Genomic DNA, 24,293 nt, shown 5'->3' with positions numbered 1-24,293 from the left:
AATGAATGACGAGGTGACGCGCACGCATACCATTGTTTCATTCCAAAGGGTCATTTTAGAGCTACGATCCAACCACTAGGGCCCACACCGCCCTTACGTTATGTGGGTAGGTGACGAGTTTGCACGATGGGAAAAACTCTTCAAAATTACATTTCAGGTGGCTTTGTTGCAGAAAATTCTGCAATGGCTCAATTCATTAGATACCAACTATATTGAGTAACAAATTTGTGTAGGGCATGAAATCATCTGAAATATCCACAACGCCCCAATTTATTCTGTGGGATTTCACAGTTTGCAATGCAATGGGTAAAATGTGGAGCTTTTTGTTCCAGTGGAATCTGCGCTCATGAAGACTGACAGTCCGGACTAGTGCCATGTTTGCGACACTGGTCGGAACTGGGACCTCTTCCAACCCGCTAACATTGAGATGGATGTCGGACCGAGCAATCCTCAAAACGTCACAGCGGCACCTGCAGGTTCTAAAGAATAGAAACGGCAAACGGTGCACTCTCCTTGTCGGGGTAACCAGCCACTTTGAGAATGCAGAGGTGGCCGATAACCTAGGCAACAAGCTGTAAACTACAGAATTAAAAACCTGTTATTGAGAATGGAAACAATTTTTGATAAGGTGGAAATTGCAAGTTTGATTTTTTTTAACCAATTAAGAACTTGATTAACCGCAGCATTTTCACGGGGGTAGCTTCCACTGCAGATTTTATGGCAACAATTCTGCTGCTACCCAAAGTGGTTAGAAAAAAGTAAGCCACTGATGGATGCTATATAGTTTCATCCATCACCCAAATACTGGATTTAGTTGTATGGAATAACACACTTTCACACTATTGGACACCTTTCTTTGGCCTCTGTCAGGCAAATGGAGTGACTTTTGTGCTGTGAATACAGGGGATCTTCACCAAGTCAAAAATTTATTGAATGGTGAATACTTTTTTTTTCAGGGTCATGTCCACCGCGGAGGTGATATCTCATCCAAAGTGGCGTCACCGCTGCAGCCCTTTTAATTGGGTTATCTCCTGCTGTAACTTTTATCCAATGGGAATCCTAAAGGATGAAACTCTTTGAGAGAATCCAGCAAAAAGTGCTAGGGACAAGCAATAAGCTGAAAGCTTTCTGCCACATTTTCTGGACAGAACTTATAACTAGTCTAATTCTTCAATAATTGGCAAATTCAATAAAACTGGCCAAAACAAAATAAAAAAAAAATAGTACTTGCAAATGCATCAATGGTGAATGGAAATATTCGGACCATCATATCATTTCATAAAAATACATGTAAGCGTGTCCAGCTAATTATGAAAAAAAACGTCTTGGAGGTCTCTGTGAAGGGTTTATGAGACGACAGGTGAAAAAATTAATTTCATCACGACTAGCAATCCATTTGGAATCCAAAGAAGTATTAATAATGTCAATAGATGTTATCTGCGGAGAAGAACATGTTCCACGCTGGTGTATGATGGGGATAAAACTAGATTCCCCAACTGTTGTGTAAACCAGCTGGGTCAGCTCTATATTCCAGAGGGACTATAGAGCTTAGTGACTCGCCAAAAACCGGAAGAGAGCGGGGGTCAATGGGGTGCAAACTCCGAATAGTGGTGAAATTGCTCTAGACTCTTGCTGAGAGTGGAAATAAAGTAAAAAAAAATGCAAGGGTTTATTACCAGCAAGAACAGACAAGAGATGAGGTGACTGTAGTACCTGGGGTGCAGCAACAATGTGGAATAATCTGGGTCCCTTTTTTTTAACCCTTACCTAAAGTATTGTACTGTAGACCACATGTGGACAGCTCATCTGTACCCATTTCTGCCCAATCCAATGACATCAGATGCACGTAGCAATTTTTGAAAATTTTTCACATCACTATCATCATTTTAATTGATTTTGCCTCCATAGGACAATCGAGAGCTCACATCAAGAAAGGCACATGGGAGTGGGGAGATCGTCTCAAAGAGAAACGTCAAAAATACCACAATTTATGCTATATCATTGAGGGGTCCAGGTTCTGAGATCCCAATTGTTAAACAAAGGAGCCAAATGATGCTCTCCTCCAAGACTGACTCTATAGAAAGACTATGAAGTCCGCCATCACTCTTGAATGACTTGAATGAGACAAATGCTCTGCCGAGTGCTTCTGCTCCATCGATGAAGCAATCAATGGAGGTCTCGGCATCCGGACACCAACTGACCAAAATTTCTGACATGCCATAAGTTTTTCAAAGTGGCTATGCATTTAGCTGTCAGTCGAACACTATCCAACCCATAGCACTCCACAAACATGCACTCACCTCTGCCTGTTGTACACGAAAAAAAGGAGAATGAGAAAAACCCTGGTCAGTATTTTATGGAAACCAGCTTTTGGAGACGTTGTGTTTACATCACGTCTCAATAATGATGTTGTGACAGGCCATCTAATCAAAATGAGATGTTCCTCAATGAACTACTGACATGTCTCCTGGACCACAGGGTCCTGTGAATCGATTCGCTCATCTCCAGTGACAAGCAGCTGGAGAAACTGATGGCAGCAACTTGGGATCAGACAAGTTGAAAGTCGTCATGGCCTGTCAGAAGGTCACCGCGAGCATTAGATTATTGACAAATCCCACTAGAAGTAATGGGATCTGCCGACAGATCTGTCCAAAATTGGATGGGTTTGTCAACAAATTGCATGAGGTAACAGACTTGGCACAAGTTTTAAAAGTGGAAGAAACTCTTCAGTTTACCACCAGGGCTACCACTATACATGTTGAGGAGGGTAGCGATCGATAACGTGAGAAATCATCAGAAGATGACATGACAAGGTGGCATGGAAGGGAACAGAAACGAAGGTGAAACATGGATCAAATTGGGCCAGGCCAAGTATTAGAAACAACAGTTACCAGATAATGGGAAGATACGACTGGTAATAATGTCAAATTGGTGTGAAAACAAGTCCCATAGAAGAGTGTAAAGTGAGAAGTAGATAAGAGATCGGAATGATCATATAGTCTTGCACCTACATGATTCACAAACCCTCAATTTGCCATGGCAAGACATCTCTTCATGAAGACAACACTAACTCAGTGATGGACAACCATTTACAGTGGCCATAGTACATGTGACTAATGGAGACCCTCAGATCACCCCCATGGTGTCTCCATAAAACTCCAAAAATCCCAATATCTCAGTAGATACAATGTTTACCTTGGGCTGTTGTGTTAGTTACAAAGTGTCACAATGCTGCCATAAAGTTACCTTCCTATGGCCGACCATATACATAAGACGTTCCAGCATGTGTGGGGGTATGTGGGGGGAGGGGGGTATAAAGAGTAAAGTATATAATATAAATATAACATATAAAGAAGAGTCGGATAATAACGTCATGAAGGTAGGCGGCATAGGAAATAAATGATGACACACCAATGTATATTAGAGGAAGTGATCGAGCGAGAGGAGGCGTAGTGACAGGCACACTGAAAATTGCCAAAATGTCACTAGATGACCAGTAAATTAATACCCAATGCCACCCGGGTACGGGGTCAGATGCCAACACCAGTATTCACAGACTAGAGAACATAGGACACAATGTTCTGAATTATCAACCAGAAGGATGCAGCATAAGCTTCCAGTCCATCCCAATAAAGCCAGTTCACTTACAACCACACAAAGCCCAGTTCTATCACCCCTACTAGGACAGTATCGGCCCCCTCCCCAGACAATAAGTGCTGTAAGAAAACAACAAAAAGGTGAGCAGCGCAGACTGGGAGGTGTCTGGGGCTACAAAAGGCATTTCTGCCAACTTACCACTTCCTGGGCACAGGGCTCCCTGTAGCTCACTCTGATCCTTGGCACATGGGGGGACCTGGTTTAGGGGTGTCAGTCTGGGTGAGAAAGTCCCTGCACAGAGAGCTCCAGTTGTCATCAAAGTAGACTGCACAGAGGGGAAGGGAGGCAGGAAGGAGGACAGGGGGAGGGGAGCTACTGGGAAAGAGACCAGGGGAGGGCAGAGACACCAGGGAGGGGCTGCATGTACAGATACAGGAGGGGTGGGGAGAAGTGAGTGAGGTTGGGGGGTGAGAAGAAGCTGCTAGACTCATGCAGGCCTCGCTCTCACAGGCTGCATTTCCTCTGCTGCACAGAGAATAAACAAGGAAACAAAATATTTACAGTTAGCACTTCTGGCTAGATACAATGTATCAGGGGTTTCCTGCAGTGTCTGGGGATGCATGGTAGTAATGGGGGCACTGGACAGTGAATGTAGACAGTGGCAGAGATGGTGTCATGGGAAGGCAGCTGCTACTTACTTGCTGCCAAGTTGTTCAAAACTTTTTTTTTTTTTTTTGCTATATGTAATACAATGACTGCATTGCACCGTAGAAGGAAGGCAGGCGTGACAACCCAGGGAACGCCAAGCGGCAGTGTTTGGGTATGTTCACACTACTGAAAAAGTTCAGAAAACGCTGGGAGGTTTTTTAAATCCTGAAACGGATTTATTAACCTACCTTGTTATGTTTTTGGCCTTTTTTGTACTCCCGTAAAGCAGTGACTAAAACGCTAGCTTTTTCTTATTTTTAAGCAAAAATGATCAAAGAGAAACTCGGGCGTCTTCCGGGCATTTTTTTTATTTGCCTTCCATTTGATTTCAATAGTCAACAAGTAGAAAACACCTGTTATTCCTTTTAGGCCTCGTTCACACGCTCAGTATTTGGTCAGTATTTTACCTCAGTATTTGTAAGCCAAATTCAGAAGTGGTGACGTGTTTCTATTATACTTTTCCTCTGATTCTTCCACTCCTGGTTTTGGCTTATAAATACTGATGTAAAATACTGACCAAATACCGAACGTGTGAACGCGGCCATAAACGCTTGATAGCTTTTGAAAGCCTGTATATAAGAACAGCATTTTTTTTTCAATAGAAATAAATAGGAAGAAGTTTGTAGAAAAAAAACATACCTAAGCACTAACCGGCAGATAATTGCTACCTACCTGCCTGTTGTGCCGGCGCATGCTAAATATTTCAAGCTTAGAAAGTATAATTACTGTAAATTTTGCAAATCTGTACATATATTGAAAAACAATATCCGATCTACCCAACAGGCAGCCAGTAGTGATGAGCGAACCTAACAAACAGGCAATCCATACTTGTGTTGCGGCTGTCAAACAGCCGCGAGACATGCAGCCGCGGGGACTCGAACATATTTTTTGAGTGCGCTGCAGACACTCAGCACCCGAGCATGCTCAGATAACACCTTATCCCAGCACCTTTGTTCATCACTAGCAGGCACCTAACAGCATAAGTGCAGACATATTAACAGGACGACATTGTTACTCTAGGTGTTCCGTTCAGACCCTAAAGGGACTACAGGCTCAGGTAAGTGTACACTTACTAAAAATAAGTTAAAGGGGTTGTCCAAGCTTGGGGCTCAAGTGTATAGTCAATCAATGTGCCTGCAAACTCATGAATCCTCCCAGCATGCACACTCCGTATTGTCAGGATTCGCCGGGAGCGGGCAGGTGCATGATCACAACTATTCAAATTGCATACTTTCAGTCTCGTGCAGACTAGACGTGCACGGCCTTACTCCATACAAATGAATTGAGCACAGCTGGATACTTCCAGTCTGAATGTTGACGGAAGTTTTCAAACAATCATATGACAGTGCACTCCCAGCGTCGGTGTATCCTGACAGTCCTCGCTGTGCACACTGGGAGGAATCACAAGTCTGCAGGAACATAGAGTGACTGCAGATTTGAGCCCCAAGCCTGGACAACTCCTTTAAGCACCTTCATTGAAGACCATTAAGGGCCTGTCACACTAAGCGGTATCGCTAGCAATATCGCTATAACGTCACTGGTTTTTGTGACGCTGCAGCGATATCGCTATGTCTGATACTTACCTCCGACCGGCTCCCCCGCTGTCCATCGCTGATCACGCGAGAACGTCCTGGGCCATTTCTCGTCGTCAGCTTCCTGCAGCGCTTCCTGTGGCGCCGACGAGCGACGCGTGGACGCGGCCGGAAGAACGTCAGGATCGCCTGGTGTGACAGGTAAGTAGCGACCCCCGACCCCTGCGATGTCGCTGGTGAGATCTGCCTGTGTGGCAGCTCACTAGTGACCACTTAGCGATGTACCAGCGATCCTGACCGCGTCATATCACTGGTCGGGAACGCTGGTGCATCGCTAAGTGTAACGGTACCCTAACTCTGGGGGGATAGCAGCTGTAGAAACATTTTGTTAGTCCTCAACGTACTAGTTAGGATGTAGGTTTAAGTAGTGAAAAGGAACAGAATAATCTATAGTATAAGGAGTCCAACAAACAAGACCTCATATTTCACGTTCCACAAATGGATCCATAGGATTCCAACTGAAAGGAGCAGGGCACTGATATTAGCTGGGGTGACAGCGGCTTAGGTTAGACTCCTATATCAATGGGGCATAGTGAGAGCTCTCCTTTATGGCCGGCGTCACACACAACGTAGAAAAATACGGACCGTATTGTACAGCCGAAATACGCATAAATGTTCCCTAAATAGTGCTCCGCATGTCATCCGTTGTCAGAGTGTGGCCGCGTATTTTTCTCATGTAAGCATCCGTATGCTGAGAATTTCTCGCAGGCTTGAAAAATGGACATATAATGGAGCCCGATGACAGGTTAAAACCCAAACGAAAGAATAGATATATAAACACAGAATGCATATATATATATGTGTCTATATCAATTCTTTCTTTCTTTATTAAACCTGTCAGTGTGAGTTTACTGTATAGCGCACTGAATTGCCGGCTTTTCTAAAGGACACCGGGTGCGTATTTCTCGCAAGTCACATGTGTGCTCCGTGTGTAATGCGTATTTTTTGCGCACCCATAGACTTGCATTGGCGTACTACGGGCGTAGTGCGCTGACAATCGCAGCATGCTGCGATTGGCACAGACCGTAAAAAATACGAGAGAAAAATACGGCTGATGGGAGCTGCCCCATAGAGAATCATTGGTCCGTGTGCAATGCGTATTTTTAGCGCCTCTCACTCGTCCGTATTTCTCTCTACTGCGACGCCGGCCTAAGGCAGAGGCTCTTATCATCGTCCCGGGGTAACCTCTGCCATATGATGAACTCTCCATAACCTGCGCTCGTCTCCCAGATCTCATTGGCCCTTGCTGTGTTCTTGCTCCATAGCTCTGGCACGTTGCAGGCAGATGCTGCGCTCTGCAGTGAATGCTTCTATTATGTCACTTGATATGACAGCGACATCACTGAGGGGCGCACACTGTATGGCCGCACACGTATCAGATGCATAGTGCCAAGGCCTCTCCGGGGTGATGCTGCTACATGGCAGAATATTTAAGGTTTTCCATGAATTAAATGATTTTGGAAAAAAGTCACAAATGCTCAGGATTTGTCTCGCCCCTAATCAATGCACCCTGAGATGATGGGTCCTCCAGTGTGATGCCACCACCTCCATAGGCTAAAGCAGAGCGTTCATGCGGTCTATGGTGGTTTGACCACTGGGGCTTCCATTAATGACAATAACAAGGTTCCTCCCTACCACGTGTAAATGGAGCAATATTTCATATGCATGGTTATTGCTGCTCCACTGACTTCTTTGGAAGCACATGAGCATGCTCTAGCACTGCTCTATTCACTTCTATGGGAGCGCATAAGAATGCTCTACCACTGCTCCATTCACTTCTACGGGAGCACATGAGCATGCTTTACCACTGCTCCAATCACTTCTATGGGAGCACATGAGCATGCATTACCACTGCTCCATTCACTTCTATGGGAGCACATGAGCATGCATTACCACTGCTCCATTCACTTCTATGGGATCATATGAGCATGCATTACCACTGCTCCTTTCACTTCTATGGCAGCACATGAGCATGCTCAACCACTGCTCCTTTCACTTCTATGGCAGCACATGAGCATGCTTTACCACTGCTCCATTCACTTCTATGGGAGCACATGAGCATGCATTATCGCTGCTCCATTCACTTCTATGGGAGCACATGAGCATGCATTATCGCTGCTCCGTTCACTTCTATGGGACCATATGAGCATGCTAGACCACTGCTCCTTTCACTTCTATGGCAGCACATGAGCATGCATTATCACTGCTCCACTCACTTCTATGGGAGCACATGAGCATGCATTACCACTGCTCCATTCACTTCTATGGGACCATATGAGCATGCTCGACCACTGCTCCTTTCACTTCTATGGGACCATATGAGCATGCTCGACCACTACTCCATTCACTTCTATGGGACCATATGACCATGCTATACCACTGCTCCATTCACTTCTATGGGAGCACATGAGCATGCAGTATCACTGCTCCATTCACTTCTATGGGAGAACATGAGCATGCATTACCACTGCTCCATTCACTTCTATGAGACCATATGAGCATGCTCGACTACTGCTCCTTTCACTTCTATGGCAGCACATGAGCATACTTTACCACTGCTCCATTCACTTCTATGGCAGCATATGAGCATGCTTTACCACTGCCCAATTCACTTTCATAGGAGTGGTGGTAAAGCATGCGCATTACTGCTCCATTCACATGAGGGTCATGGGATTTCTGTTCTCAGGATCTGTAGGGGTCCCACCCCTACTAGGTGATGATGAGGTTCACGGATAGTCTATGAATATCTGAGTGGTGGTGGTGCAACACCTGACATCCCTACCGATCAGTTGTTACTGGCGCCGGCCGCCACAAGTTCTTGGATGCTGCCAGAACACATCAGATCCATTATTTCCATGGTGGTGGTGGTCGCAGGCGGGTGAATAGGGTGGATCTGTAGTTACCCGGCCACTATAGGAACGACGGATCTTCTGTGTTCCAATGGTCCGAACGCATCCAAGAACTTTGGGCTGGTGCCGGTTACTGCTGATTGGTGGAGCGGAGGTGCCAGGTGTCGCATCACCACCGATTAGATATTGATGATAGGCCATCAATAAAAAAGTAATGGCCAAAATCTTTCACCATCAAATGGCTACAAATCCCTCCAAGAAAAAAGTGTCACAGAGACAAGACTAACTTCAAATATTCCTAATCTAAGGTAACATCACAAAATAGAATTATCTATCTATCTATCTATCCATCCATCTACAACACCTTTATTTGGCTGCCAACTTTACCAATTTTGGATTCCATACATTTTTATCCACGCTCCACCCAGAACCACTAAAACCACAATCGTTAAAGTAAAAGTCCACACCCGGCTTCTGGCAGTTGAGGGCCAGAAAATGTTGGCAAGCGAGGGACGGATAGTCTATGAATATCTGAGTGGTGGTGGTGCAACACCTGACATCCCTACCGATCAGTTGTTACTGGCGCCGGCCGCCACAAGTTCTTGGATGCTGCCAGAACACATCAGATCCATTATTTCCATGGTGGTGGTGGTCGCAGGTGGGTGAATAGGGTGGATCTGTAGTTACCCGGCCACTATAGGAACGACGGATCTTCTGTGTTCCAATGGTCCGAACGCATCCAAGAACTTTGGGCTGGTGCCGGTTACTGCTGATCGGTGGAGCGGAGGTGCCAGGTGTCGCATCACCACCGATTAGATATTGATGATAGGCCATCAATAAAAAAGTAATGGCCAAAATCTTTCACCATCAAATGGCTACAAATCCCTCCAAGAAAAAAGTGTCACAGAGTCAAGACTAACTTCAAATATTCCTAATCCAAGGTAACATCACAAAATAGAATTATCTATCTATCTATCCATCCATCTACAACACCTTTATTTGGCTGCCAACTTTACCAATTTTGGATTCCATACATTTTTATCCACGCTCCACCCAGAACCACTAAAACCACAATCGTTAAAGTAAAAGTCCACACCCGGCTTCTGGCAGTTGAGGGCCAGAAAATGTTGGCAAGCGAGGGACCCGGGCCTATGGGATGGCTGCATGGGCTGCACACCAATGACCTCATATCATGTCACCAATCTTCTGTGATTACTGTGGTGTCACATGCAGCAAAATTACAGCACAATATAGGGAGGATATAAAAATTAGCATTGAGGAATTGCACTTTAAGCAGTTTTCTTAGAACATTGCTTTTGCATGCAGTCACACAGGCTGCCATATATGCTGCTTGTCTAGGAAGTGATTGGTCCCTCCCCAATTTACCCCCTCTTGCCCAGTAATCTCTCCCACAATGCACTGGCATGTCAGCATAGCCTTTGATTTATTTGCGCAGCTCTTGCAGAATAATATTTGCTCAAAGTCAGGGACTAATTGTGACATTTTACTTTTAGATGCAGCACTATAATATAACATTACTCATGTTTGCAAAATGGGAATTGCACTATAAGCAATTGTCCAATTCTTTTTTTTTTAATAAATTAATTGCTTTTAGACAGACACTTCAGGTTGTCAGGAAATGCTGAGATTTGTGACTTTGTAAAGGCTAATAAGCTGCAGGATGGGAAAAAAACTGCATTAGGGAATTGCTTTTAAAGCAATTGTCTCATAGGGATTGTTAACCAAATCACTGCCAGGAGCACATTCCCTGCAGGTTTCCCCTCTTTGCAACTCAAAGACCTTTAGAGTCTGTCAATACAAAAAAGGGTTAAAGGGTAACTAAACTTATGAATAGGTTTCATATGTTCTCCCCCCTATTCAGCAGTATTTATAGATCCTAAGACCCCCACTGATCACTCAGATCTAGGGGCAGTATCGCTTGGCTTATCCACAGCTGTGCCCAGTAGGAAGCCTGGACCCATTGACTTGCTATTGAGCCCATATATGAGAAGAAGCTGAGAAATTCTGCCCCTTAGTTTGAGAAATTTATGAGGGTCTCAGGATTCGGATCCTCACCAACAAACACTACTGTGTGCCAAACATTAAAAGTGTAATACCATAAGTTTAAATGGGTGGTCCAGAATTAGAAAAACATGTTTTTTTCCAGAAACAGCGCCACCCCTAACAACAGGTTCTGCCTGGTATTGCAGCTCAAATCATTTCACTCCAATGGGGCTAATCTGCAGTTCCATTTCTTTATATATGTATGTGGATTCATAGTCTCATAGTTTTCTTCTAGCTGGCATTTTTTGCTTTTGCAGTGTATGTAGTGCCCTCCGCAGAAGCAGCAGGCGCTATATGTGGGGTCCGAGTCTGAACGATCCATAACATCAATGATTCACTCTATACCCAGAGTTCTGGGCTCTGCACAAAATATATACAGCATCTTAAGATGTTTACTCTCTCTGTACCGGGAAAACGTCCTGTGTCTGGAAGACAGGCGCACATTTTATATGTTCAGGAGCTTCCAAAGGACATAACATAGGGATGTGAGGAGGTGGAGGAGGATAGTGATGGCTCCTAATCCCAAGCACGAGGCAGAAAACCAACTGCAGAAGCTAATTCAAGGAGACATACCCAAATCCTGGAGAGGGTGATGGCAGAGGTATCATTGATCCCATTGGCTCAATGAGCAATACACTTTTGAATTCCTCCTTATCCTTTAATTCAGATCCCAAATGAGACGTTTTCTTCATGTTTCCCAAAGATCACATGTCATTTTTGCAAAAATCAAGTATTCATTTTTCCTGAAGCGCCCTCACAGGAGAAATGAAGTATTACGCTGTGACTATTACAGCTAATGTATCATCAGAAAAATGACCTATGGTTTAAATCAGGTTTTTGCGTGTCATGTATGATATCACGATCTTTATTAAGAAGCAAACTTAGTAATCTTGCAAGTTCAGGAAGAGTTTTCAGCATGGTCCTTATCATCAGAAGGAGGATGACAATGACTGATCTCACTTCTATATACAGCTGATAACACAGAGTCCACCATTCACAATAAGTGATGTTACAGGTCACCTCCTCCTCCTGTACAACGACTAATAACACCTCCATATACAGTAGGTAACACAAGAACCACAATTCACAATAGATGATGTCACAGCTCACTTTCTCCTGTAGAATGACTGATAACACCAGGATCCACTATTCACAATAGGTGATGTCACAGCTCACCTCCTCCTCCTGTACAGTGACTGATAACACCTCTATACACAGCTAATAACACAGCATCCAACAATCACAATAGGTGATGTCATAGCTCACCTCCTCTTCCTGTACAATGACTGATCACACCTCTACATACAGTAGGTAACACAGGATCCACCATTAACAATAGGTGGTGTCACATCTCACCTCCTCCTGTACAATGACTAATAACACCTCTGTATACAGTAGATAACACAGTATCCACCATTCACAAAAGGTGGTGTCACAGCTCACCTCCTCCTCCTGTACAATGACTAATAACACCTCTATATACAGTAGATAACACAGGATCCACCATTCATAATAGGATATAAGAGATGGGCGGACACCTGGATGTTCGGGTCCGGTGGGTTCGGACGAACAGTTACAAGTTTGGGTTCGGGTACCAGAACAGTACCCGGACCCGAACCCGGACCCCATTCAGCAAAATCCGCAGCATGTGCACACAGCCTGGTTCTCCTGTAATAAAATAAAATAAAAAACAACAATATACCATACCTGTCCGTCGTTCTGTCTCACGCCGTAATACATGTCTGGGGGGAAAACGGTTTTCAACCTGGAAGGTGCCAAGATGCGACCGTCCAAGCTGAGAACCACTGGTGACTGAACTGCAGCGAGCTCAGCCTCAGAGACCGATGGTGACATCATCGAGGTTACGTCCGGTCACTGAGGCTCCGTTCCTAGCTTGGCTGAACTGCGGTGACCTAGGTGAGATGCCTGCTAGCACCGTGAGAAAAACTCTCACACCAAACACAAGCACCCGGTGTTCGACAGCTGAACCCGAACAGTAACATGGGCTACCTGGTGAAGTCCTTGTTTGGTGTCCGTGCCCGAACAGAAGGTGTTTGGTACGGACACCGAACTCTACTGTTCGGGTTCATCCATCTCTGTAGGTGGTGTCACTACTCACTTCTTCCTCTACAATGACTGATAATGATAACACCTCTATATACAGTAGATAACACATGATCCACCATTTAAAATAAGTAATGTCCCAGCTCACCTCCTCTTCCTCCTGTTCAACAACTGATAATACCTCTATATAAAGCTGATAACAGAGGATCCATCATTCACAATAGGTGGTGTCTGCTCACCTTCTCCTCCTGTACAATGACTGATAACACCTCTATATACAGCAGATAAGAGTACAGCATTCACAATAGGTGATGTCACAGCACATCTCTTCCCCCTCCCGTACAATGACTGATAATTTTATACACAGTATATAACACAGGATTCACTATTTACAAAAGGTGATTTCACAGCTCACCTCCTCCTGTACAATGACTGATAACACCTCTATATACATTAGATAACACAGGATCCACCATTCACAATAGTTGATGTTACAGCTCACCTCCTCCTCCTGTACAATGACTGATAACACCTCTATATACATTAGATAATACAGGATCCACCATTCACAATAGGTGATGTCACAGCTCACCTCCTCCTGTACAATGACTGATAACACCTCTATATGCATTAGATAACACAGAATCCACCAATCAAAAAAAGTGATGTTATAGTTGACCCTGCCCCATCTCAATTACCTTTTCACATGTTTATTAGATGCTTCAATGTAAACGATAGTGTCTATTCATTGTTGATAATGTTCAAGTGTTGTTTTCTGAAACTATAGGACGTTAGAGTCTAAAAAAGCCCCGGTGGCTGGTGTGAGAATTGCAAGATTTCTAATTTTTAATAGAAAAATATTAAGATTAGAGAGTCCTCAGTGGTTGATACATTTTAATGGATAACTGAAAAGATAGTAACAAATTGCAGCTTTCGAGACTACGCAGGTCTGTTCATCAGGCATATTTATACACAGGAATAATGCAATAGATACAGGTGCATCTCAAAAAATTAGAATATCATCAAAAAGTTAATTTATTTCAGTTCTTCAATACAAAAAGTGAAACTCCTATATTCTATAGAGTCATTACAAACAGAGTGATCTATTTAACGTGTTTATTTCTGTTATTGTTGATGATTATGGCTTACAGCCAATGAAAACCCAAAAGTCATTTTTTCAGTAAATTAGAATACTTTATAACACCAGCTTGAAAAAATGATTTTACAATCTGAAATGCTGGCCTACTGAAATGTATGTTCAGTAAATGCACTCAATACTTGGTCGGGGCTGCTTTTGCATTAATTAATGCATGAATGCGGCGTGGCATGGAGGCGATCAGCGTGTGGCACTGCTGAGGGGTTATGGAAGCCCAGATTGCTTTGATAGCCGCCTTCAGCTCGTCTGCATTGTTGGGTCTGGTGTCTCTCATCTTTCTCTTGACAATACCCCATAGATTCTCTATAGAGTTAAGGTCAGGCGAGTTTGATGCCAATCAAGCACAGTGATACTGTTCTTTGTAAACCAGATATTGGTATTTCTGGCAGTGTGGACAGGTGCCAAGTCCTGCTGGAGAATGACATTTCCATCTCCAAAAAGCTTGTCGGCAGAGGGAAGCATGAAGTGCTCTAAACTTTCCTGGTAGATGGCTGCGCTGACTTTGATCTTGATAAAACACAGTGGACCTACACCAGCAGATTACATGGCTCCCAAACCATCACTGATTGTGGACACCTCACACTAGACCTCAAGCAGCTTGGATTGTCTGTCTCTCCACTCTTCCTCCAGACTCTGGGACCTTGATTTCCAAATGTAATGCAAAATTTACTTTCATCTGAAAAACCTTGGACCACTGAGCAACTGTCCAGTTCTTTTCCTCCTTGGCCCAGGAGATCACCCCAGGTCTGGCGTAGTCTATTGGTTATGAGAGGCTTGACACAAGGAATGTGACACCTGTAGCCCATGTCCTGCATAGTCTGTGTGTGGTTGCTCTTGAAGCAATGACTCCAGCAGCAGTTCACTCCTTGTGAATTTCCCCCATGTTTTTGAATGGCCTTTTCTTAACAATCCTTTCAAGGCTGTGGTTATCCCGGTTGCTTGTGCACCTTTTTCTACCACACTTTTTTCCTTGCACTCAACTTTCCTTTAATATGCTTGGATACAGCACTCTGAAAAGCCCGCTTCTTTAGCAATGACCTTTTGTGGCTTACCCTCCTTGTGGAGTGTGCCAATGACTGCCTTCTGCACATCTGTCAAGTCAGCAGTCTTCCCCATGATTGTGGAGCTACTGAAACAGCGTAAGAGACCTTTTTACACTCTTTGGAAGCCTTTGCAGGTGTTTTTTGATAATTAATCTAATTTACTGAGATAATGACGTTTGGGTTTTCATTGACTGTAAGCCATAATCATCAACATTAACAGAAATAAACACTTGAAATAGATCACTCTGTAAAGACTCTATATAATATGAGTTTCACTTTTTGCTTTGAAGAACTGAAATAAATTAACTCTTTGATGATATTCTAATTTGTGAAAAGCACCTTTAAAGGCCCCGTCACACATAGCGACTTACCAGCGATCCCAGCACCGATATCAAGGTGTCAGGATTGCTAGTAAGTCGCTATGTGATCGCTGGTGAGCTGTCACACAGACAGCTTCACCAGCGATCAGCACAGCGATGCCGAGCGCCCGGCATCACTTGCATCGCTGTAAAAAATAGAATCAAAATAAAAAATATTGTTATTCTCACCTTCTGACGTCCCGTTCAGCCATCCTGCCTCTCTCCACGCTCCGGTCCCAGTGATCCTTTGCACGAATGACCACGAGATGTCACGGTCTCGAGGGATAACAAAGTCTCGCGGTCATTCGTGCAAATGATCACTGGGACCGGAGCGTGGAGAGAGGCAGGATGGCTGAACGGGACGTCGGAAGGTGAGAATAACTATATTTTTTATTTTTTTTATTATTTTTTACACCTGATCGCTGGTCTCCCGCCTGTCACACGCAGCGATGCGTGCTGGCCAGCGGGAGACCAGCGACCAAAGAAATGTCCAGAGGTTTCTTCCAGCGATCAGCGATACCGGCAGGGGGGCTGCTCGCTGATCGCTGTCACACACAGCGATCTCGCTGGTGAGATCGCTGTTACGTCACAAAAGTTGTGACTCAGCAGCGATCTCGCTACCGAGATCGCTTAGTGAGACGGGGCCTTAAGACAAGTGACGTGAAACAGAATTATCAGTATGGGAAGGGGAGAAACCATAATCATCAATATTGCCTTGGAGATCGACTACGGCTGATAGACAGCAGAACATGTGCAGTGCTTGCAAGCTTTTTTTTGTTGAGCTTGTAAGCACTGTTTTAAAGCTGTACAGGATAGTTGGACAGCGTTGTTACCTCCTAATCCCAGCCAGCATCAGGGTATTGCTTACACTCTAGACAGCAGAGGTGGTCGGTGGGAAGCCCTCACACCCAGGGCTGTGGGGTACTCGGCACCGGGCCCGATGAGCTTTAATGGGAGATGTCACGGCAGCTGGGACCCGGCCCGTGGCCCTGGGCGCCCATTGTAAAAGGGAAATGTTCAGTGTGCTTATGATGAGTGATTCGTGACGCCACCTGTGGTATTCGGCAATAGAGATGTAAGCCGACGCTGCAGACAGATCCTCTGGGACAGATGGTGTGGTGCAGCAGTGATGTTATAGCCCTCCACAGGCAGGGCTGTAGTCCCAGGGCAGTGTAGGTGAGGTGACACTTAGATGGTGTAGTGTCAGGTGCAAGGGATGTAGCAGTACTGGGCAGGTTGGCGCAGGAATAAGTGGAGGACACCAGGGCATGTAGTTCCAAAGCTTTACTCACAGTCTGTTGTGCAAACAGGTGCCTGCTTCCCTGTCGTGTCCTCTGGGTCAGGGGTTCAGTCAACCTCCAGGTCAGATGGAATACTCCTTTCCAACACTCCGCCAACATATGTGCCTTTTCAGAACGTCTCCTCTTATAGCGCCTTTGAGTGAAGTACTCCTAGTACTGAGTTACACTGGAGTTCCTCCTGTCAGATGTTCCTATGTACGGCAGACAGCTGTAGCCTGCTTCGGGGACTCCTTGCTATTAAGTCCCGGCTCACTAATATGTTGCTGTTGTGCCCCCAAGTCTTGTGTGGGAATAAAGTGGTCACTACTTCTATTCCTCTGGTGTCTGCTGCAGGACCATTAGTATCCATACAACCTCGGGGACCGGACCCCGGCCTTGCGCTTAGAACTTGAAAAGGGTTTTCTTCTAACCCTGGTCCTTGCTCTCTTATTCTCCTCACGTTCTGTACTAATCCTTCTTCCCAATGGAGAATCAAGCTTCCTTTCTTTGTCTCTTTCCTGTGCCAGCAGACCCAGATCACTGTGGCCTGCTGCAGCACTTCCTTCCACCCGGGGATCTTCTCTGTCTCACACTCTGTCCTTCTACATCCTCACTCACTGACTAAATGAAAGGCTGACTGACTAACTCAACTCTTCCCGCTCTTTTGGTGCGAACTAAACTCCACCCACCTCCCAGCACGTTTCGTGTTCCAAGCAGGGAGCCACCAAGGGGTGCTTTGCTACACTACTTTGTGGTGTGGGGGGCAGGTGTTGAAGTGTGGTCAGGTGTCTCCACCTTACCTGGATGGTGGGGCACCACACCTCAGGAGGAGGTGCAGTACCTCTGTGGCGACTGAGCCTTAGGGACGCCACATCGGTCTCCAAGGCAACGATCTGTAAGCAAAAGAAAAGTGTTGATATCTCAAAAACGGGTGAAAATTTTAAAAAGCAGTAAATTGCAAAAGTAATTGTTTTTGCAAGCTCTATCTGACAACACTCATTTTTGAAGATGGAAATAACATTATAACACATCTTGAAGATAACATTTTCTATAGAACTAGCAAAATCCAATGATGTCCTAAATAAAGCAATATTTTAGATGAAGATCGAAGGTCAAAATCACTTTTTCTGCCAGCTAGGCACCGGAGCAGTCACAAGGCAGCCATGGCTTTAGTTACGCCCTTGGCTTCTGCCCAGGTTTCCAATAAATGTCCAAAATTTATGTTTCAGAAATCCTGCCAACACGGCACAAAATCACAAAGAAAACATTTGGAGAACAGGGAGGGATTGACTCCAGGCTAATCATTTTTTGGACAGTCACCCTTTCTTGGCACAGAGTTCCTGCTGACCCTGCTTGTCTGTCAGTCATCTCATTACTGTGCCAGCGTACACCATACATGACCGCTGATCCTGAGGTTGTATATACATTGTGCTGTATTTTATGCCCCCAAAGAACCTAGAAAGACCCCCAAAGAATCAACGATTCCCAAGAGGATTTGCTGACATAATACTTGGACATTTTCTGGCAAACTTGCTTGGGAGGGTAAAGTGTAAACTCCCTAGAGATTTCAGGAAGGTATCCTGGCACACTGGCAATTTACCAAACCCTTCCACCAGAAGCCTGGTGTCATGATTTCAGTGTGGGTTTAACTCGCACATGTGGGGTTAATGTCTGGAACCAGTGCTGATGACTGGCATTTCTGGGGTTAAAGGTTGTGATCACAGTGCAGGCTTACCTGCACACCTGGGGCTATGATTGTGGCCTCTCACTGGTTCTGGGAAAGCTTTTTATAGCCTCAGGATGCTCCCATCCCCGTCAGTTATACTTTCGCCCTTGGCATAGTGTGGTGACCCCTGAGTGTGTTGGTGCTGTGTTCTTCTTTATCTAATACTCTGTGTACGACTCGGTCTGTTCTCTGGATACTGCTTGTTGGATTCTGCTTGGTACCCAGGGGCGGGCTGGGCCGGGTGGCAGAGAGGCAAATGCCCCCTGGGCCGCTTCCCCAGCCCCTGTACAGGGCCGGCCGCACAGCAAATTGTGCGCGGCCGTGCCCTCTGTACTGTGATGCGGCTGTCAGCACCTCGCCGCCCGCGTCACAGTCTATCACGCTGGGGCCAGGTGCTGTGCATGACAGTCACCTTGACGGCTGCACAGCTCCCGAGTCCCGCTCCCTCCGGCTGTACTTCCGGGTCAGGTGTCGGCCGTGCGCGATGATGTCATCGCACACGCGCCGACATGTCCCGGCCGACGCTGAAAGCAGAGGCGCTGCTGGGGAGCGGCTGTAAGGTAAGTATGGGAAACTTTTTTTTTCTTTATAAAATGAATTCAATGGGTGAGGGGGTGCAGGGGCTGTACAGGATGAAGGGGGGGCAAGTGGGGGCTACACATGATGAAGGCAGGGCGAGAGGGGACTACACATGATGAAGGGGGTGTGGGGGCTGTACATGATGAAGGCAGGGTGAGTGGGGGCTGTACAAGATGAAGGGGGGTGAATGGGGGCTGTACATGATGAAGGGGGGTGACTGGGGGCTACACATGATGAAGGGGGTGTGAGTGGGGGCTGTACATGATGAAGGGGGTGAGTGGGGGCTGTACATGATGAAGGGGGGATAAGTGGGGGCTGTACAGGATGAAGGGGGGCGAGTGGGGGCTACACATGATGAAGGCAGGGCGATTGGGGGCTACACATGATGAAGGGGGGGTGTGGGGGCTGTGCCTGATGAAGGCAGGGTGAGTGGGGGCTGTACAAGATGAAGGGGGGGTGAGTGGGGGCTGTACATGATGAAGGGGGGGTAAGTGGGGGCTGTACAGGATGAAGGGGGGCGAGTGGGGGCTACACATGATGAAGGCAGGGCGAGTGGGGGCTACACATGATGAAGGGGGGGTGTGGGGGCTGTGCCTGAATGCAGGGTGAGTGGGGGCTGTACAAGATGAAGGGGGGTGAATGGGGGCTGTACATGATGAAGGGGGGGTGAGTGGGGGCTACACATGATGAAGGGGGTGTGAGTGGGGGCTGTACATGATGAAGGGGGTGAGTGGTGGCTGTACATGATGAAGGCAGGGTGAGTGGGGGCTGTACATGATGAAGGCAGGGTGAGTGGGGGCTGTACATGATGAAGGGGGGTGAGTGGGGGCTGTACATGATGAAGGGGGGGTAAGTGGGGGCTACACATGATGAAGGCAGGGTGAGTGGGGGCTGTACATGATCATGGGGGGGTGAGTGGGGGCTGTACATGATGAAGGGGGGGTAAGGGGGGGCTGTACAGGATGAAGGGGGGCGAGTGGGGGCTACACATGATGAAGGCAGGGCGAGTGGGGGCTACACATGATGAAGGGGGGTGTGGGGGCTGTGCCTGATGAAGGCAGGGTGAGTGGGGGCTGTACATGATGAAGGGGGGTGAGTAGGGGCTACACAGAGAATCATAGAATCATAGAATCGTAGAGTTGGAAGGGACCTCCTGGGCCATCTGGTCCAACCCCCTGCTCAAAGCAGGATTCACTAAATCATCCCAGTCAGATGTCTGTCCAGCCTCTGTTTGAAGACTTCCATTGAAGGAGAACTCACCACTTCTCGTGGCAGCTTGTTCCACTCATTGATCACTCTAACTGTCAAAAAGTTTTTTCTAATATCTAATCTGTGTCTCCTCCCATTCAGTTTCATCCCATTGCTTCTAGTCTTTCCTTGTGCAAATGAGAATAAAGTTGATCCTTCTACAATGTGACAGCCCTTTAGATATTTGTAGACAGCTATTAAGTCTCCTCTCAGTCTTCTCTTTTGCAAACTAAACATTCCCAAATCCTGCAACCTTTCCTCATAAGACAGGGTTTGCAGACCGGTCACCATTCTGGTCGCTCTTTTCTGAACTTGCTCCAGTTTGTTGATGTCTTTTTTAAAATGTGGTGCCCAAAACTGGACACAATATTCCAGATGAGGTCTGACCAAAGAGGAGTAGAGGGAAATAATGACTTCACGTGATCTAGACTGTATGCTTCTGTTAATACATCCTAGAATTGCATTTGCCTTTTTTGCTGCTGCATCACACTGTTGACTCATATTCAGTCTGTGATCTATTAGTATACCCAAGTCTTTTTCACATGTGCTGTCACTTAGCCCTATTCCTCCCATTCTGTATATGCTTTTTTCATTTTTATTGCCCAGATGTAGTACTTTGCATTTCTCCCTGTTAAAAACCATTCTGTTAGTTGCTGCCCACTTCTCCAGTTTATTTATATCTTTTTGAATCCTCTCTCTCTCTTCTCTAGTATTAGCTATCCCTCCTAGCTTTGTGTCATCAGCAAATTTAATCAGTTTACCCTCAATTCCTTCATCTAAATCGTTGATAAAGATGTTGAACAATACAGGGCCCAGGACAGAGTCCTGTGGTACCCCACTTGAGACATTCTTCCAACTGGATGTGCAGCCATTTACGACCACTCTTTGGGTCCGATCACTAAGCCAGTTATGAATCCACCTAACAGTTGCCTTGTCCATTCCATACTTAGTCATTTTTTCAATAAGGATTGTATGAGAGACTTTGTCAGATGCTTTGCTGAAGTCAAGATATACTATATCTACAGCATTTCCTTGATCCACCCAATCAGTGATACCGTCATAGAAGGAAATTAAGTTAGTCTGACATGACTTATCAGTTACAAACCCATGCTGACTCTGTTTAATCACTTCATTCTTATCCAGGTATTGACATACATGTTGTTTAATAATTTGTTCAAAGATCTTTCCTGGTATAGAAGTCAGACTCACCGGCCTATAGTTGCCTGGGTCCACCTTCTTCCCCTTTTTGAAGATAGGAACAACATTTGCTCTTCTCCAGTCTTCTGGCACTTCTCCTGTTCTCCAAGAATTTTCAAAGATTATGGAGAGGGGTTCAAAAATTTCTTCTGCTATCTCCTTCAGTACTCTGGGGTGTAATTCATCTGGACCTGGAGACTTGAATTCATTTAGGTTAGCTAAGTGTTTCTGCACTATCTTTCTGTTTGTAGATATCCTGGATTCTTCTATTCCCTTAATAGGACAGTAAAGATCAGTTGATGTTACATTTCCTTTCTGAGAGAAAACAGATGCAAAATAGGAATTTAAAAGTTCAGCCTTGATGAAGGCAGGGTGAGTTGGGGCTGTACATGATGAAGGGGGGTGAGTGGGGGCTGTACATGATAAGGGGGGTGAGTGGGGGCTGTTCATGATGAAGGGGGGTGAGTTGGGGCTACACATGATGAAGGCAGGGTGAGTGGGGGCTGTACATGATGAAGGGGGAGTGAGTGGGCGCTATACATGATGAAGGGGGGTGAGTGGGGCTGTATATGATGGAGTGGGGCTCTACATGATGAAGAGAGGGGATAAGGGGGATTGCACATGATGAAGTGGGGGGAGTGGGGCTGCACATGATGAATTGGGGTAAGGGGGACTGCACATGATGAATTAGTGGGTAAGGGGGACTGCACATGATGATGGGGGAGTGGGGCTGCACATGAAGTGGGGGTAAGGGGGACTGCACATGATGAAGTTGGGGGTAAGGGGGACTGCACATGATGAAATGGAAGGTGGATAAGGGGCTGCAAATGATGAAGGGGCACTGCAGATGAAGTGAGGGGGGTGATAGGGGACTGCAATGGATGATGTAAGCGGACTTCAAATTAAAGTGAGGGGACTGCAAATGATGAAGTCGAGGAGAGGACGGGGGCTGCAAATGATGAATTCAGTGTGAGTGATGGGGCACAGCAATTTAATTGAAGGTGGGGGGTGAGGAGAGCAAATGATGAATTGAAGGTGGGACTGGGGAGAGCAAATGATCTATGGGGAGAACAAATAATGAATTTTGAGAGTGGGGGAGTAAATGATGTATTGATTGTGGGGTAGAGCAGTTGATAATGAATAGAAGGTGGGAGAGAAAGACATGACAATGAATTGAGGTGGGAGGGGCATGTAAATATAATGAATCGGGATTAGGGTTAGAGTGGGAGGTACATAGTGGGGGGTGTTGAGGATGAAGTGCCTGGTAATGAATTGGGGACAAAAGTACAGGTGCTAATTAATTTATATTATTATATTATATTCTGTATTCAGATGTGTAGTATAGAAGAAAGGGAAAAAGTGGAGAAAGTGCTCTTGAAGCCGTGCTCTAGGTAACTGTGTTATTTTATGCAGAGACAAGTCCTGGCTGGAAGAAGTGATGGCGTTCTGTGCGGGATGAAAAAGAAAAGCAAAGATGAAGGACTTCAGCTAGAGACGTCACTGGTGAGTCAGTGTGTTACCTGTGCACTGCCACTATACACTCTATACTATATACAGAGCTCCTGTGGGTAATGTCACTGGTGATCCCTGTATTACCTGTACACTGACACTATATACAGAGCTCCTGTGTATAATGTCACCAGTGATCACTGTATTTCCTGTACACTGACACTATATACAGAGCTCCTGTATACAATGGCACTTAGTATTGTGTTTTTTTTAATTAATGATCAGTATTGTAGTACTTAGTCACTATGTGGTGGTAATATGTGGTCTGGTCATGATGTGGCGCTATTTGTTCCTTGTATGTGGTATTATTCAGTCACTATGTGGCGGTAATATGTTGTCTGGCCAAGGTGTGGCGGTATTTGTTTCTTGTATGTGGTATTATTCGGTCACTATGTGGTGGTAATATGTGGTCTGGTCATCGTGTGGCGGTATTATTCTGGTGGTAATATGTGGTCTGGCCATGGTGTGGCGTTATTTGTTCCTTGTATGTGGTATTATTCGGTCATTATGTGGTTGTAATATGTGGTCTGGTCATGGTGTGACGATATTTGTCCCTTGTATGTGATATTAATGGTTGTTTAAAAAAAATGTAAATGTATGTGACTCATTCCCTTAAAGAAAAATACAAAAATATATATTTATTTTTAATAGTTTAGAGTAGAGTAGGGCCCAGCCGAAAGAGTCTCCCGTGTGGTGGTATCAGCTTAAAAATTATTTTGGCAGAACAAAAGCTGCTGGTTATAAATGTGATCTGGGGTCTGATGGGAACAGTTAATATCTGATCGGTGATGATGTGGTGTGAGTTTTTCCAAGAGTGGGCGGTGGGACGGTGGAGGCGAAGCTGGTGTGGAACCTGGGCGGAGTCTCAAGGGAACCCGAAAATTTTGCCAGTATGGGGTCCCGAAATACCTGGTGGAAGCCCTGCTCTCTCTCATAAGCTGCAGACCACAGCTTCCTGAGACTTCAGTGTGCTCATGCAGGCGGCGTGATGACATTATTGTCTCATGTTGCTCTGCGAACTGGAAAATGGAAGCTGCAGTGTCGGGAATCATTAATAACTTCATTATTTTTAATATGGAGAATTGGAGCCATCCTACTATATATATGGGAGAACTGGGGCTCTTATATATATGGGGATAACTGGGGTCATCATACTATATATATGGGGAGAACTGGGGCTGTCATATATTATATATATGGGGAGAACTGGGGCAATCATGCTATATATATGTGAGGAGAACTGGGGCCATCATACTATATGTGATGAGAAATGGAGCCATCATACTAGATATGTGGGGAGAACTGGGGCCATCATAATCGAT

The 24,293-nt window shown here is 45.5% G+C and overlaps 2 protein-coding genes across 15 annotated transcripts in view; one reads left to right on the top strand and one right to left on the bottom strand.

The window, feature by feature from the left end:
- Nucleotides 1–5,395, bottom strand: part of ARHGEF1 (Rho guanine nucleotide exchange factor 1) — a 98,395-nt gene extending 93,000 nt beyond the window's left edge. For 4 of the 10 annotated variants that reach the window (XM_073570688.1, XM_073570692.1, XM_073570689.1 and 1 more), the window contains exon 1: nucleotides 3,796–3,952. The gene's annotated coding sequence lies outside the window, so the exon portion shown is untranslated. Of the gene's footprint in view, nucleotides 1–3,795; nucleotides 3,954–5,378 lie in introns of those variants that run through there. The other 6 variants (XM_073570695.1, XM_073570696.1, XM_073570694.1 and 3 more) reach the window with 4 other exon arrangements.
- CD79A (CD79a molecule) overlaps nucleotides 4,185–24,293 on the top strand; it is a 69,566-nt gene continuing 49,457 nt past the window's right edge. Inside the window, exon 1 of one of the 5 annotated variants that reach the window (XM_073570711.1) lies at nucleotides 4,185–4,417. The gene's annotated coding sequence lies outside the window, so the exon portion shown is untranslated. Of the gene's footprint in view, nucleotides 4,418–5,125; nucleotides 5,363–5,806; nucleotides 6,039–8,966; nucleotides 9,055–9,361; nucleotides 9,688–24,293 lie in introns of those variants that run through there. The other 4 variants (XM_073570707.1, XM_073570710.1, XM_073570708.1 and 1 more) reach the window with 4 other exon arrangements.

Source organism: Dendrobates tinctorius, unplaced genomic scaffold (genome assembly GCF_039654945.1).
Source record: "Dendrobates tinctorius isolate UK_male_01 unplaced genomic scaffold, ASM3965494v1 ptg000028l, whole genome shotgun sequence".
NCBI classification, from domain to species: domain Eukaryota; kingdom Metazoa; phylum Chordata; class Amphibia; order Anura; family Dendrobatidae; genus Dendrobates; species Dendrobates tinctorius.
The sequence above is the reverse complement of the archived record's forward strand: the minus strand, read 5'-3'. Positions and strand labels throughout refer to the sequence as shown.